Source organism: Myotis lucifugus, unplaced genomic scaffold (genome assembly GCF_000147115.1).
Source record: "Myotis lucifugus unplaced genomic scaffold, Myoluc2.0 scaffold_170, whole genome shotgun sequence".
Lineage (NCBI taxonomy): Eukaryota > Metazoa > Chordata > Mammalia > Chiroptera > Vespertilionidae > Myotis > Myotis lucifugus.
The window spans coordinates 2624027-2638269 of NW_005871218.1; the positions used below are offsets into that span (position 1 = coordinate 2624027).

At 39.4% G+C, this 14243-nt stretch overlaps 1 long non-coding RNA gene across 1 annotated transcript in view; it reads left to right on the plus strand.

Annotated features, from left to right (window-relative positions):
• The first annotated feature begins 1584 nt into the window (after positions 1 to 1584).
• LOC111827477 overlaps positions 1585 to 14243 on the plus strand; it is a 68972-nt gene continuing 56313 nt past the window's right edge. Inside the window, exons 1-2 of the long non-coding RNA XR_002831074.1 lie at positions 1585 to 1659; positions 2077 to 2155. This is a non-coding gene — a long non-coding RNA (uncharacterized LOC111827477). The remainder of the gene's footprint in view (positions 1660 to 2076; positions 2156 to 14243) is intronic.

Sequence of the window (14243 nt, forward strand, 5' to 3'; positions counted from 1 at the left end):
ACTTCTCGAAAAAATCTAAATTAAATATGTTACACTTGAGATAAAGAGAACTGCTCTATAACTCAGATTGCCAGACATATATGTTAGAGGTGATTATGTCTAAAATACAGCCTTCATTATCTAACATTATTTCAAAGCTTATTACTTTTGTACTGACCTCACGTACTTAAATTTTATAAATGCACAATAATTCATGGAGAATAGAGCACTGAGTACATTCATGGATAACCATGAGTGTCAGCTACTGGCAGAAATGGGTATTGATGGTTTTGCCTGTATCACAGCAGAAAGTGAAGAAAATGGAAACATTTCCCCTCCACTTTTGGAAACATTTGAAATGACTCCCTGGAGAAGAAGAAATCTAAGTAGGGGGAGATACAGGTTGCCCCTTACTTTGATCAGTAGAGTAAGTTCAAAGATTGTTTCTACTACATCTTATTTTACACCTACATCTCACATCAGATTTGACAGATTCCCTTAAAGGATAAAAAAATAAAAGACAGGGACTTCTGAGCGGAATCAATTATGTACACCTTAATTCATAGCAAATCAGCAGGGCAACAAGAAAGATTCTCTCCTTTAACATTGATTTCCCTCATATTTGTTTTTTTTTCAGTCTGAACACTCCAGGCAAAAATTCACTTGGCCTCAACTAATTTGCAAATGCCATCATTCACTGCTATTTTGCTACCCATTTCTCAAATCTCAATTAAATGTGTTGACAGTTTCCCTGCTAGAAACACACAGAAAGGTCTTTCCCCAACCAGAGGTCTTCACTCATTTCCTGCTAGTGGACTTGGCAAGTGGAGTCAAAACATCCATTACCGAAGCTGAGCTTTAATTTAGAAGGTTATCACCAGAGTCAGCTAAATAATTATAAAATCCTTTACAAATGTAAACTGCCACCGAAATGTATAGTAGCAGCTGAGAACAATATATAGATCATGAGACCTATTTACAATGGATTTTTAAAAGAATGCATTTTAGATTCTTACTCGTGGAAAGCTTGCATAACCTTTTGAAGAACCCCTAGGATGAACTGAAAATGTCTTCTCACTGCAAGTGTTTTTTCTATTAAAACCAAAAATAACAACAATAAAAATGACTCTGCAAATCTTGGTGCTCTGGCTCAAATTCCACTTTCCCTGCAAAACTAATAGCAAGGAATGATAGGGGAGAGAGTTTTGACTAAAGAAATGCCAATTGAGGGGGGAAAATGAAAATGTTGCTTTCCTTATTTCTTCTATACCAATAATTTAATATAAAATATAGAATTCAGTGTAAGTATAATAAAATATGAAATTAGTGTGCATTACTTTGAGAGTATGGACTTTAACAAATCATAGAATGTTAGAAATATGCTTATATATAAAATGGGTACCCACTTTATGTTAACAGTTTTCAACAAATGTTAGCTACAAAGGATAAGGAACAAACTATCAGAAGTCTTTAACAGAAACTAACTGGTCAACCCTCCTCTTTATAGCTGATGAACTGAAGCCCAAGAGGTTGAAAGACTCGCCTTCTTCATACAGTGAGCAACTGGCAGCCAGGCTCAGGGACTTCCCTGCATCATCGCTGCCACAGAACCTTTTTGGGCCTGAGCATATCGCTTAATAACAAGAGTAACTCTACCTGCCCAGGGGTTATTGATGAAAGGTAATAGAGGTTGTACGAATTCCTTTAAAATTTTAATTCGTGGCACAGTGCCTTGCATGGGGCAGGCACTCTGTAAATGTCGGAGGAACAGAATTTGTCTAATAGCTGTGGTGAGGGCTGGCTCTGATTCACTCCTCAAAGCTCATTTGTGCTCACCCCACCTCTTTAATCAGACTTCTGCAACCAGCACCTCTGACCTTTATTTCACGGTGGGAGAATTACCTGCACTACAGGAGCAGAGACAGGCAGCCTCCACCTGGTACCAGGATGGGGACAACCTTTTGCTTTTGTTCAGAAAGTAAGAAGCACTCAGTGTGACCCTGGTGTAAACCTCCCTCTGCAGTATTTAGGAGCCAAGCTGTCTCTGCCAATCTAGCTGGCCCTGGCAACCTTCATCTTATCTGTTTTTCTCTCTAGGACAGAGCAATCATTGTAAGGTATTTCCCCTCCCTGGTTTCTTCCAGCCCTGAACAGAGCACTGGGGGCAGACCCAACGGTGAGTGATGCCGAGGTCTGCTGGCCCTATAGCCTGCATGGCTTCCTGCTTGGCCTGTGTGTGTTGTTTTGGTGGACTGACTTCCACGGACATAGAGAAAAAGTGGGAAAGGGCAACTAGCTCTAAAAATGAGGAAGAAGGAAAAGAAAATGCTAAAAACCCAGTTACTCCTGCAGAGTTTATGGGGTCTTTATTTTGTCTGACCTTACAGATAGGTTGTGTTGTTTGTTGACTTGAAAAAAATGTTGCCGTGGCTTTCTGTATCCAGTAAGTACATTACTGTGTTCAGTTAATTGAATTTACATATTTTTGCTAAATGAGATTTTAAAAAGGGAATATTTTTAAAGAGCATGGAGTGGGAAGAGGTGGTATGACTTCTTTCAGTTCTATCTGCTCTCTGCCAGTCATATACTTCTCCCGCTGTCTCTTTCTTCTCCCCATCCTCCTTCTTCAAATAGCCACTATGCTCCCAGCACCAGCCACCACAGGATGTCCTTGGTACCTATTTAGAGAGAGAAGGGGAAGAAGAAGCAAAGGACAGCGAAAGACAGCATCACAGGTTGCTTTGGGAGAGTGATCAGTGTTGGACAAGTTAATCCTCCATATATCTGCAGGAATGCCAGCCTTGCCTTTCCTCCAACTAGCCCCCAACTTTGGCATCATGGTTTATCAGTCAGTACTCATGAGCTCCTAAAACAAGAGGTCAATGCATTGTGGGTCAGTGAGTGAATAACACACAGAGATGCTTCATTCGTGGAACTGTATGGCCACTGAAGTTACATGAGTTGTATGATCAAGGTTAAATCTCTTGTGTCTCCGAACCTCAGTTCCTCATCTATTAGGGATAATGCAGGCTCTGTTTCCTTCACAATGTTCTAAGAAAGAAGTGAAATATGGTTTGTGAAACCCTAAAGCATGATGACAGTCAAGGATATATAGTAACTTGTAATTTTATTTATTTTATCATACAGAAAAATTTATAAACGGAATGTTCTTAGGTTTCTCTTTCAACAAATACAGGTGATTTCATGTTTAGAGTTGAACTTGAATTTTGTAGTGGATAGAGACATAGTTTGCTGGCCATAAGCCCCCACTCACTCAAAGAGGTATGTCATTCTCTGCAAAGTCTACACCAGATAGACTGGTTCTTTATGTGCCCTCACAGATCCAGTTCAGGGCTGCCCTTACTCCAGATCCCTGCTGCTCTCCCCATCAGCCACTGCCCATCTGAAGATGAGATCCTTGCCCAGCAAACTAGACCTAGAACCCCCTGTGCCCATTTTTCATAGGTGGTGGTCTTCTGGAAAGTGAGAAGGGAAGAGCTTCCTGGCTTTGGCGTTCTACTATGTTAAAAGGGCACCTCTGTAGTGAATGGGGGGATGGTGTAGCTCACACATGTCACTAGGGGTGTCACAGGCTGCACTAGAACTGGCCACTCTGCCTGGATCACCTCCCACTCACTTTCAGTCTCATGGCTGAGGCAGGCTGGTCATGCCTGTCTTGTTCCTCTCAGAACACTTTCCCCCAGAGATTCTTCAAAGTCCTGCTGGCACTATGACTCCCTATGGCTCCCCACCAACTCAGTCCTCTAAGCATTTCTGCATGAGTTTGGTCCCCATTTAGAAATATGCTTTGAAAGTTTTCAGGAAATTCTTTATTCCCTATGTAAATTGCCAGATGTCTATAGCTTAATGGACAGAAGTTTCTTCTAAAGCTAAAAGCCAGATATATCTGGATCTTGGTTCCAGGCGAATTGGAACTGTCTTTCCTACCTCAACCACACTTATTATTATGAAACCTCCTCTGTATGGCATCAGAATGAACCCTTTATTGCTAAACAAAATGATAGACCTCTTTCAACTAATGCTCTAGAGAAATATATACTGTCTTTTATTTATCTAAGATCCATATACCTAGGAGTCACTTTATATTTAAGGTAATGAAGGTTTAAAACAGGGAGTATGTGAGAGCTTAATACTCCTTTATGTTACGGAGGAAGTAAAAAACGGCCAGATTTCTTGTTAATTAATGATGAAGAAGTTGGTTCCTTATGAAATAGAATATATGGGGTTTCAAGCAAATTTTTGTTTTTGGCAGAGCTCTTAGTTTCACGTGTCTTCTAGCATATGAGTTCAGCAACACATAAACACTTCTCACCATTTATCTTAAAACTGTAAGTAGTTCATTCACTTGATCATATCCATGCTATTCAGTGTTAGCACTCTATAAGGTGGTAAACAGAGACTATCCATTAGAAACTTAAAATCTATACCCAGAGAATAATTTATGAATCCAGTCACTCAGTCAGCATATATTCATTGAGTGTTTATTATGTGCTAGGTGCTGGAGTGACACAAAAATGAGCAAGATGTAGATTCTGCCTTGAGGGATAGCAGGTGATTTCCTCAATATGCTATATTAGTGGTATCATAACATCCAGGACTCAGCCAGGAGTTATACTGATCATAAATCGATAACCTCATTTCAAGGCTCAAACACAGAGATGGCAAATAAAGCCCAAGCCTGCCCCAGGCAGTATTGACTGAAGCAACACATGACTTATAATAGCAGCAGGCAATGAATAATTTTGCTACCAAGGATAAAGAAAAACTCTTTTCTCAATCCCTTTCATTTAAATAACGTTTGGATTTATTTTTAAAAAATCCACAAAGTTTATATTAATGCACCATCATAAATGCTTTGTCTGGTCGAGAGGGGCAAAGACTGGGAGATGCCATCTTAAGGAACAGAGTGGATTATTTGGGGGCAAATTGTCTTTACTTGCAGTATGACTGATCATCTGGTTTGCCTTTTCCCCCTTATTATTTGTGATGGTTTCTGGACAATACTGGAAGCTAATATTTCAGTGCTACCTTACTGGTCTTTTAAGAATGTGGAAGACCCAGAATAGGTGAGGCAGCCAGCAAAATCCTTAAGCACACCACCTGGGCTCATCAGCCTGACTTTCAATCCCATTTCTGTCATGTACTCAAAGTGTGATGTTGGGCAAGTTACTGGACCTCAGAGTGCCTCAGTTTCCTCATCAATAATAATAGTATGGGATGATAATAATAGTGTCATCTCTTAGGGTTGTTGTGGGGATTAAATGAGGATGACACATTCTTAATACAATGCTAGCTCATGGTAAGTGCTGTGCTAGCCATTATTGCATCCCAGTTTTAAAAGTACAAAGATAATCTCAAAGACAATTATTATCTACTTTCTCATCCTACCTTTTCTCTTGTAAAGCCACTAGCTAAGTTATAAGTGTGCAGTAGTAAGATCAGATGATTTCATGAGAAGTGAAATATATTTCTTAAGCATAATCCAAATTATGAGTAATCTATAATGTAAACTAAAATTGTTATTTAGTAATAACAATTTAAGGATATTTATTAACAGTAAATCAGGGATTTATATTTAATCAAGAATTAATTTTAATCCAGGAAATATTAGATTTGATATTTATATTTATTTCATGTACGCATCTGTTTATTTATGTTCATGAATATCTGTTTGGCCTGAAAGTAATTGAAGACAGCTTACAAAGATGCACATTATTTAGCAAGGTAATACCAAATTGAAATTAATAGGAGAAATTAGATAAAGTGAAAATAAAGATAGGAAAAGAAGACAGACTTTTGTATATGAAATTGTACCTTGAAGTCCCATGAACTTGCTGTGAGTGCTTCGCCATGTTGGTTCTCGGGTGTCTAGGGGACAATTTTAAGAGAAGAAATGGAAGCAATAATACAACTTGTTAAAATCATTATGTAAAACAAACTAGTTGCTTAGGAAAGGGATAAACATTCCTGACACTTTGATAAGAGTAATTTCTTTCATGTTGCTCAGCTTTAATAGTCATCAGAAACTTGGAATATGGTCCTTAATAGATTCATACAGTAGCTGTTTACTTAGCCTCGACCCCATAGAAATTATTGTGCCACATGCTACAGAGAACAGAGACATGTAAAACTCTCCCTTCTCTCAAAGAATATGTATCCAATAGAGAGTAGAAGCAATACATTAGTAAACTAACTTCAAGGTAGGTAATAACGAAAGGTACACGTGCGGTGTTAAAAGAAGCAATTTAAGTCTCATAGCAATCTATGGACCACCCCAGGAGAAAATATTGTTAACAAGTATGTTCTTTGTACTTTCTAATATTTTAACTCTGCTAATTTTAAATAATGGGTTTTAAATACTTAAGATTGTCAAATGTGGATTTCAAAACCACAAGAATATAGTAGAATGCATTGCCAACTCAGATCTATTAAAGGTAATTAGGGGGCAGAATTGGCATAGATACTAGGAACCTATCCCCTGACTCTGTATATATAGCTTAGAACATGAACTTATAAATTTAGTGTCAAGCCTCACATTAGTCCTTCATCTCATATTGTCAAAAATTGCTTCTGGAGTTTTCAGAGAGAGAGAGTGAACACATAGCAAAAATTCAGTCTTTTCCTAAAAGTATGGGCATTCATCCTATACATCTATTCAACAGTATTTGACATTTCTTATAATATAAGAGCAGTAGTGGGCATAGAAATACAACAAAAGTGAAATGTGTCTCTTTTCCTGAAGAAAAACAACTCATTGTTTTGGTGGGGAGACAGATGTATAAACAAATAAGAATAGCAACAGGATAAGTGCCAATAGACATATATAAGAAAAGACAAGCTTAGCCTAGTGATGGAGAGGAAAAAGCCACACTAAGCTGCCATTTAAGTTTCTCCTTGAAAGATGAGCCTTTTGCCAAGTGGAGATTGAATGATATGGATGAAATTTATCCCTGGTAGAGAAAATGCTCTCAGAGCACCTCTAAACCAATCAATTTAATATTTCCTAAGTGCCTATCAAGGATTCAGCATGGGGTTAGGTGGGGTGGTAATTATGAAGAAATAGAGAACTTGCTATTAGTCTTCAGAATGTCTACTTGTAATAAGTAGATTAAAGTTTCCACACACGTTTAACATAATTAAGAGGTCATGACTGTAGGCCCTAAATGGTGTGTTTCAACATAAAACCTGAGGATTAAAGAAGGACATGATTATGCAATTTAGAGGGACCAGGGCCAGCCTCCCAGCTGGGGAGGCCCAATCTGTTTTTCGGAAACCAGGATGGGGTGTGGATAGTGGGGGAGAGCCTGGTTCAACAGCCCAGCCATAAGCATTCACTGGGTGCCCAACCATGTGTCAGGTTCATGAGTAAGGAAGCAGCATCAGGCTCAGGAGAAAACTGGGCTAGACCAGTGATTTGGGGAATGAGAGATCATGTGGAAAGAGTATAGAGGGAATCATAGGGCAAGAACGCTGCAGCTGGATCAAAGAGTGTTCTGAAAGGCAGTGGCTTTTATACTTGGAATTTATGAAAATGGGGAGTCACTAAAGGTGGCTGAGTATGGGAGGAAGCTGATGAAAGTAGTATATAAAGAAAATTAATTTTGCACATGAAATGTAATACTGAAGGGGATTGTAGAGATCCCTTCACTCACCGGCCCTCCAGATTCCCTTCCCCTGCCATCTTTCAACAGAATAATAAATTAAGGCCTAAAGAGGTATGTGATTTGCTTAAGCCGGAATATAGTAATCTTGTCTCCATTTCAGTCTCCTTCTCTCTGTCCAGCAGTGTGTGAGCTCTACAGGCTGGATGGCTGGGCAGTAAAGGGCAGAGGAGCCTGAATGAGCCCAGCATCTCTGCCTGGGACCACCCAGGCAGAAGGTGGGAGGGAAGACGGTGGGAAGTAGGGTTTAGCTCAGCCCGCATTGCAGCCATAGAATCAGAATGTTGGAGCTTACAGAAGACCTAAACCTCATCTAGTCCGATCCTAATGATTCACAGAGAAGAGAAAGTTGAGGGCCTAGTGGGAAAGGTGACAATCCAAAGGCAGAACCAAAGCCTGACTAAGCCCGGCTATCTGCCCTCCATGAGGTTCCCTGGCTCTTTCAGATCCCATGCTCATGTTGATGCACTCTGTTCTCTGTCCCCAGCTAGTGACCTGTGTCTATGCCATGACCCTTGGTCCCTCTGTCAAAGAAAGAAAGATATTGTTATCTGGAACCAGGATCCTTAAGCTTTGGATTAACTTGGTACTTCTCTCACTCCAGGTGTGTGTGTGTGTGTGTGTGTGTGCGGGTGGGGGGGGTGTAAACTGGGAGAAGAAAGTTAAACAAGGCATGTAGAAGATAGCTTCAGATGGGTTTGCATCTCCATCTTCCAAAGAGCCACAGTTCTTTCCATTCTTATCTCCTTTCCCCTTCAGCTGGAGACCAGTGTGTTTACAGGAAAGGGTAGGGAATAATAGAAGAGGAGCAGTACTAGACTTTGAGACATAGATTGCATGAAAAATGCAGACCAGTGAGAAAATGAAAAGGCCCTTCTTCATGCCCTTACATTCAGCTCGGTGTTCCCTCGGAACCGGATTGTGTGTGTGTGTGTGTGTGTGTGTGTGTGTGTGTGTGTGTGTAGGGAGGGCAGGAGTGAGGATCATTCGCATCTCCTCTCTTGCCCTCTGGAAGCCATGCTGTTTCCAGGAGAGGTAGGGGAGGGACTAGCTAATATTGGGGCTGCTGGGGAAGACACTTTCCAAATGGCACTGCCTGAGAGGACTAGAGCAGCATCACCAAAGCCCTGCTTAGACCTTCAGAGGGAAGGGGAAGTTTCTGCCCAGAGTGCAAGTGACAGCCAGTGTCAGAGATGACTGAATGAGGAGGGTCAGAAAATAGAAGATGTTTAAGAAATTCAAACACAACAACATTTGCAAAAAAGCATTAAAAGGCAACTGGGAACAGGTACTTTTATTTGATAATTTATAAAGTAAACAGGCCCCTATATTAATAAAATTTTTTGGGTAGCCTCTCCACTGCCCTCTGGGGATGTGGCTTATACCTTTGACTGTGACTTGAATAATAAATGGACTTTCACCTTTCAGCCTTAAGGGATCAAATGATACTTTGAAAATAATTTTCCTCTAAATAACTAAGAGTAAGCCATATAAAATAATTTTTTAGTATAAATAATGTGTGGTTTAAAAAATTAAATTACCTTGCTCTAACTTTGGTTGTCCTTATAAATAAATTTTGCACAGTGTAAAATTCCAGAATGCACTCTTAAGGTCATTCAACTATTTACATGCTACTATACATTTATTATTAATACACACAACATTATTTTTTCTCATTTAAGGGTATAGGTGTGTGTTTATAATAAAGAGAATGAATATCTCTGAACTTCATTCACATAGCTGCAAGTATTTTTTTCATTCATTTAAACTGAGTTGGGATTTATCTATACGGCTTATGTGATTATATTTGTGGAAGGCTAAGTAGCAGAAACATTATAACATAGACAATGGTATTAACATATTCAGATCTGCAACTCAGCCCTTACTGCTTTACACATGTAATTAGGTTGTTTCCATGGTAATGATCTAATTATGGGCTTCTCCTTGGCCTCCTGTAATCACATTTGCTGCATTTTGGCAGAGATGTTTTCCTTATTTAGTTGAACTGCAACACTTGACAAGATGTTCTCTCTTAAGATGAATAATGATTTTCCTTGGGAGAGAAAAAGAAAAAAATGAAACAACACCATCCAAGGTGATTTGAGAAGGATTATAGACATTTGACTAATCATGCCAGTATTAAAATATCTATTACCCTTGAAAGCATGATCTATTTTTATCTTTTGTGTGTCATTACTGAAAGGACTCATAGGAGGTTCTCATTTAAAAAATCATGCATGCTATTTAAATATATTATTTTCATGGGGCCCAAGATCCTGAAGGAAATGTTAGGTCAAGAAAGAGAAAGCTCTGGAGACATTGGCAGAAAGAGAACTGGAGACTGTATTCAGTGAGAATATTATATTGTGATTGACAAGGCTATTCATGAAAAGGTATTTGATTACTATTGCCATGGCAATAGGAAACACCTGAAAAAATCAATTACGGCCTATTTAGGCAGGGATCCAAATACAATTCTTTATGTACATGTGGAGGAAGACAGGAGATGTAAATACTTGTGGGAAAGACAGATTTATTGTCATGTGGCCTTATCAGAAAAAATGTGCAATAAGAATAAAAGTTTAATTCTTTTATATGTATAAAATGCCACTGTGCTATAAAGCATTTTATAAGAAAACTAGAGGCCCAGTGCACGAAATTCACGCACTGGGTGGGGCCCCTAGGCCTGGGGTCCCCAGCAATCAGGGCTGATCAGGGCCAGTCTGATCAGGGCCGGGCCAGAGAGGAGGTGACGGTTGCCGAGTCGATCAGGGCCTGCCAGCTGGGGTGGGGGGGGAGGTGGGGAGGGACTGCAGGAGGTTGGCTGGCCAGGGGAGGTTGGCTGTGGGAGCACACTGGCCACGAGGGGGAAGCTCCTGCATTTAGCATCTGACCCCTGGTGGTCAGTGTGCATCATAGTGACTGGTCATTCTGGTTGTTCTGGTCGTTAGGCTCATATATATATATCTTTATAACAGAATGAATGCGTATACAGGGCAGTGTGGGCTGCTTACTTTGAGGTTTAGGAAGAAGGTTTATGGGTTCCATTGGCACCATGTCTGGGTACTGGTACCAGGGGTGAGGAACTGACAGTGATCTTCTGTAACCATTATGGATGTGACTGCAAATCCAAAATTAGGGGAGTAGAGCTGTGAGGACCCAGCATGTTGAAATTGAATTTTGCATGGAATAGAGGGGGCAGATATAGTATTTTTGTAACCTAATTGATTAAAAGGCATAGATATAGCATGATGCTTGGGATTAATTAAAATGATAACTGATTTTGTGTTTATAGCAAACAACCCCTATAAAATGTCATATAGTTTGGTTTTAGAATTATATAGTGTTATTTTCCTAAGGGGGAAATGGTATTAATGAGAGAATTAGTTATCATTTGCAGATAACTAACACGAATGTTTATCTCCTTCTTTAAGTGTATTCATTCAGTGGGGAAAAAATATTTACTACTTGTAATGCACAGGCACAGTTCAAGGTCCTGGGAGTCAGATAGACAAGATTGCTACTCTCAAATTATTTTGTGGAGAAAAGAGGAAAAAAAGAGGCTAATTTCAACCCTGGGCTAAGCAGTATAATGTAGGGAATCCTAGCGTGAGATGGGAGCACGGAGGGTAGTGTCTGTCAGTGGTCTAGCAGTGGGAGCAGAGGCCAGAGATAGCATGGTACATGGACCAGGCATCACAGAACCACTTCAAGTAAAACAGTGGTCTGGGAGCCTATGAGAGGGGACGATGAGAGATGAGGCTGGAGTGCAAGCAGGGCCCAGAGCACCAGGAACGTGTAAATCACGCTGATGAATGTGGCCCCTGAGCACAATCAGAATCCATTAAAAGGTTTCAAGCAAGGGGACAACAAGGTCCAATTTGCAATACCTGCTGCTGTTACCTTTGACATCCAGTTTTAAAGCAGTGATTTTCGAAGAATCAATCCAACGATTTACATTCTGAAGTAGAGTGCTAACTAGTGTGGTCTTAGGTGAGCCACTTCACCTCCCTAGTACCGTGTTATCCTCTCTAAGGGCCTCTGGCTCCATCCCTCTAAGGATGTGATTTGTTTTTGGTTTGTAGACAGATTTTCCTACAGTGTGAGAATGCATGTGTACGCATGAGTGGATTATCCTTGATTACTTGGAACTCTGTCCTATCTATGAGCCAGCTGATCTAAAACTCTTTAAACCTCTTTTCTCCCACTTCGAGGCCCTGCCAGGAGGGTGGTGGTACCTGTCATAGAGAAGGATGTGAGTTTCATAGTCACTGTGTAAGAGAGAGAGCGACAGTTTGAAGAAGTGGTCATAAAGCATTGGGAGCATGGCAGTGGATGGCTTTCATAGTCTCTGCTCTGATTTGATTGCACCAAGGACAGTTTTTTATTGAGTCCCATATAGCATGTGACTGTGCTTTAAGTACTTTAAGGCCATAGTCAAAATAAACCAGCTCGACTCTGTTTGGAGGACAAATCTACTAAACATGTAAAGAGGAGAAATATACTTGTTGTAAGTCAGAAATATGCCTTGAAGGGAAAAGGAAGGTCAGAGATCTGTTGGTTGGGTAGAGAATAAACTTCCTCTGAAAGGTTTGCTAGAGAATATGGACCCGGAATTCAGTTTTCTCATAAGATAGAGAATGGAAATATGCTTATACATTCCACTGGACAATTTGCTTAGTTTATTAATTATTAGCATCAACAATGCTAATTTAAAGGGCTTTATTGTTTCATATTGATGTATAGGTAATGTTTTGTGCTGAAGAAAGGTTGCCATATGTTTATTCAGTAAGCATTTACTAAGTACCTAATGTTTGTCAGGTACTTGGTATAAACAGATGAAAAAACTCTCACTCAGAATTCACTTATGGAGTTGGAAGGAGACTAGACTTTGGATGGTGAATGCACACTGCAACGTGCAGGTGATTTGTAGAATTTTACACTTGAAACATAATTTTATTGACCAGTGTAACCCAATAAATTTAATAAAAATAAAATGTAGAGGTAAAATTCTAAAAGAAAGGTTCATTTTTAAATGCATGGTTAATGCATTATAAGATGGATAATATAAGAAGTATAAAGATGAAACATTATAAGGGACCTCAGCTGAGGGTATTTAGTCTGGGGCAGGAGGTATTTAGTAATCAGATTATTATCTGTGTTTCCAGAATTCTTAATAGTTCAAGTCTAATTCTAATAAAATTATGCCATATGAAAACCTTATATAACAAAGATAATTAAGAAAATAAGGGAAAATGAAATATTTAGAAGAATCCCTTGTAACTGATCACATTGTTTTGTTCTATAAAAATGAAGGTCAGATGATCTAACTGGTTTTATTAATCTATTTATTTATTTGTTTGAGCTTCTATGTTTCAGGAACTATTCCCATTTGGGATTACAGAGATAGACAGAGTGGACAAAGTGTTTCTTGGGTGTCATGGAGCTTAATTTACAGGGGATCCAATAACATAAGAACTTGACCTGCTCTGTTACATGCAAAGACCATCTTAAATTGCCCAATTAAAATCAGGCCTTTGGATACCTTTGGATATGGATCTTGGAACAGAAAAAGACATTAGTGGAAAACTAGAATCTAAATAAAATCTGTAGTTTAATAAATATTGTTTTACCAATGTTAATTTGTTAGTTTTGATATTACTACTGTCTTTATGCAAGATGTTTCTATCAGGGGAAGCTGGGTGAAGGGCTAAGGGAACTCTCTCTGCTCTTTTTGCAACTCTTCTCTAAGTCTAAAATTATTTCAAAACAAAAGTAAACTAAAACTAAACAAACAAACAAAAAATTGGGCCTTAGTTGTCTCTGCCTTGTGTTTTCTGTGTTTCTCACATCATCTCCACCCTCTGCTTCCTTATTCCCAGTGAAGGTCACTGGTGAGGAAGAACCGATGGACGAAGGGCAGAGTGTTATGGACTCATGCATGCATTACCATGCTACTTCGTGTTTTCAGATGTCAAAGGCTGTTTCCTGAGCACCTATGTTGTACAATTATTGGGACCAGTGATTACTATTATAACCTTGGCCAATGCCATGAATTCCAAGGCTTTGAAGTAGAAACTGTATAGAGATGATCATTTGCTGTACCTCCAGGGATTTTGGTTGTGGGTTTAAATGTTGCTTCTTATTTTGTGTCGGGTCTAAAGATGCTAGAGTTGGAACAGTTCTTGAAGATCATCTGGTCGAGATCTTCATTTCATAGATGAGGAAACTGATGCCTGGTCAGAAGAAGGGATTTATTCAAGATCACATTTCCAGTTAGTGGTGAGGCCTGACGTAGAACTAGCTCTTTTGGCGTTTAGTCAGGTACTTTCTTCATATTAAGCTGCTTCCTAAAATTTTCATATAGCTTAGATTCGAATGAACAAACTTGGTGCCAAAACTTTATGGGTGACAGTGCATTCTATTATAAACAGACCATCACCATTAGCAATATACCATATTAGAGCCTGGTGGGAAGTCTAACACAGGAAGTAATTCTGTAGGCAGCAATATGCATGCTTGCCAAGAAATATTGGCTGAATTTCACTTAAAACTGATCAAAACATCCCTTCTTCTGTGATT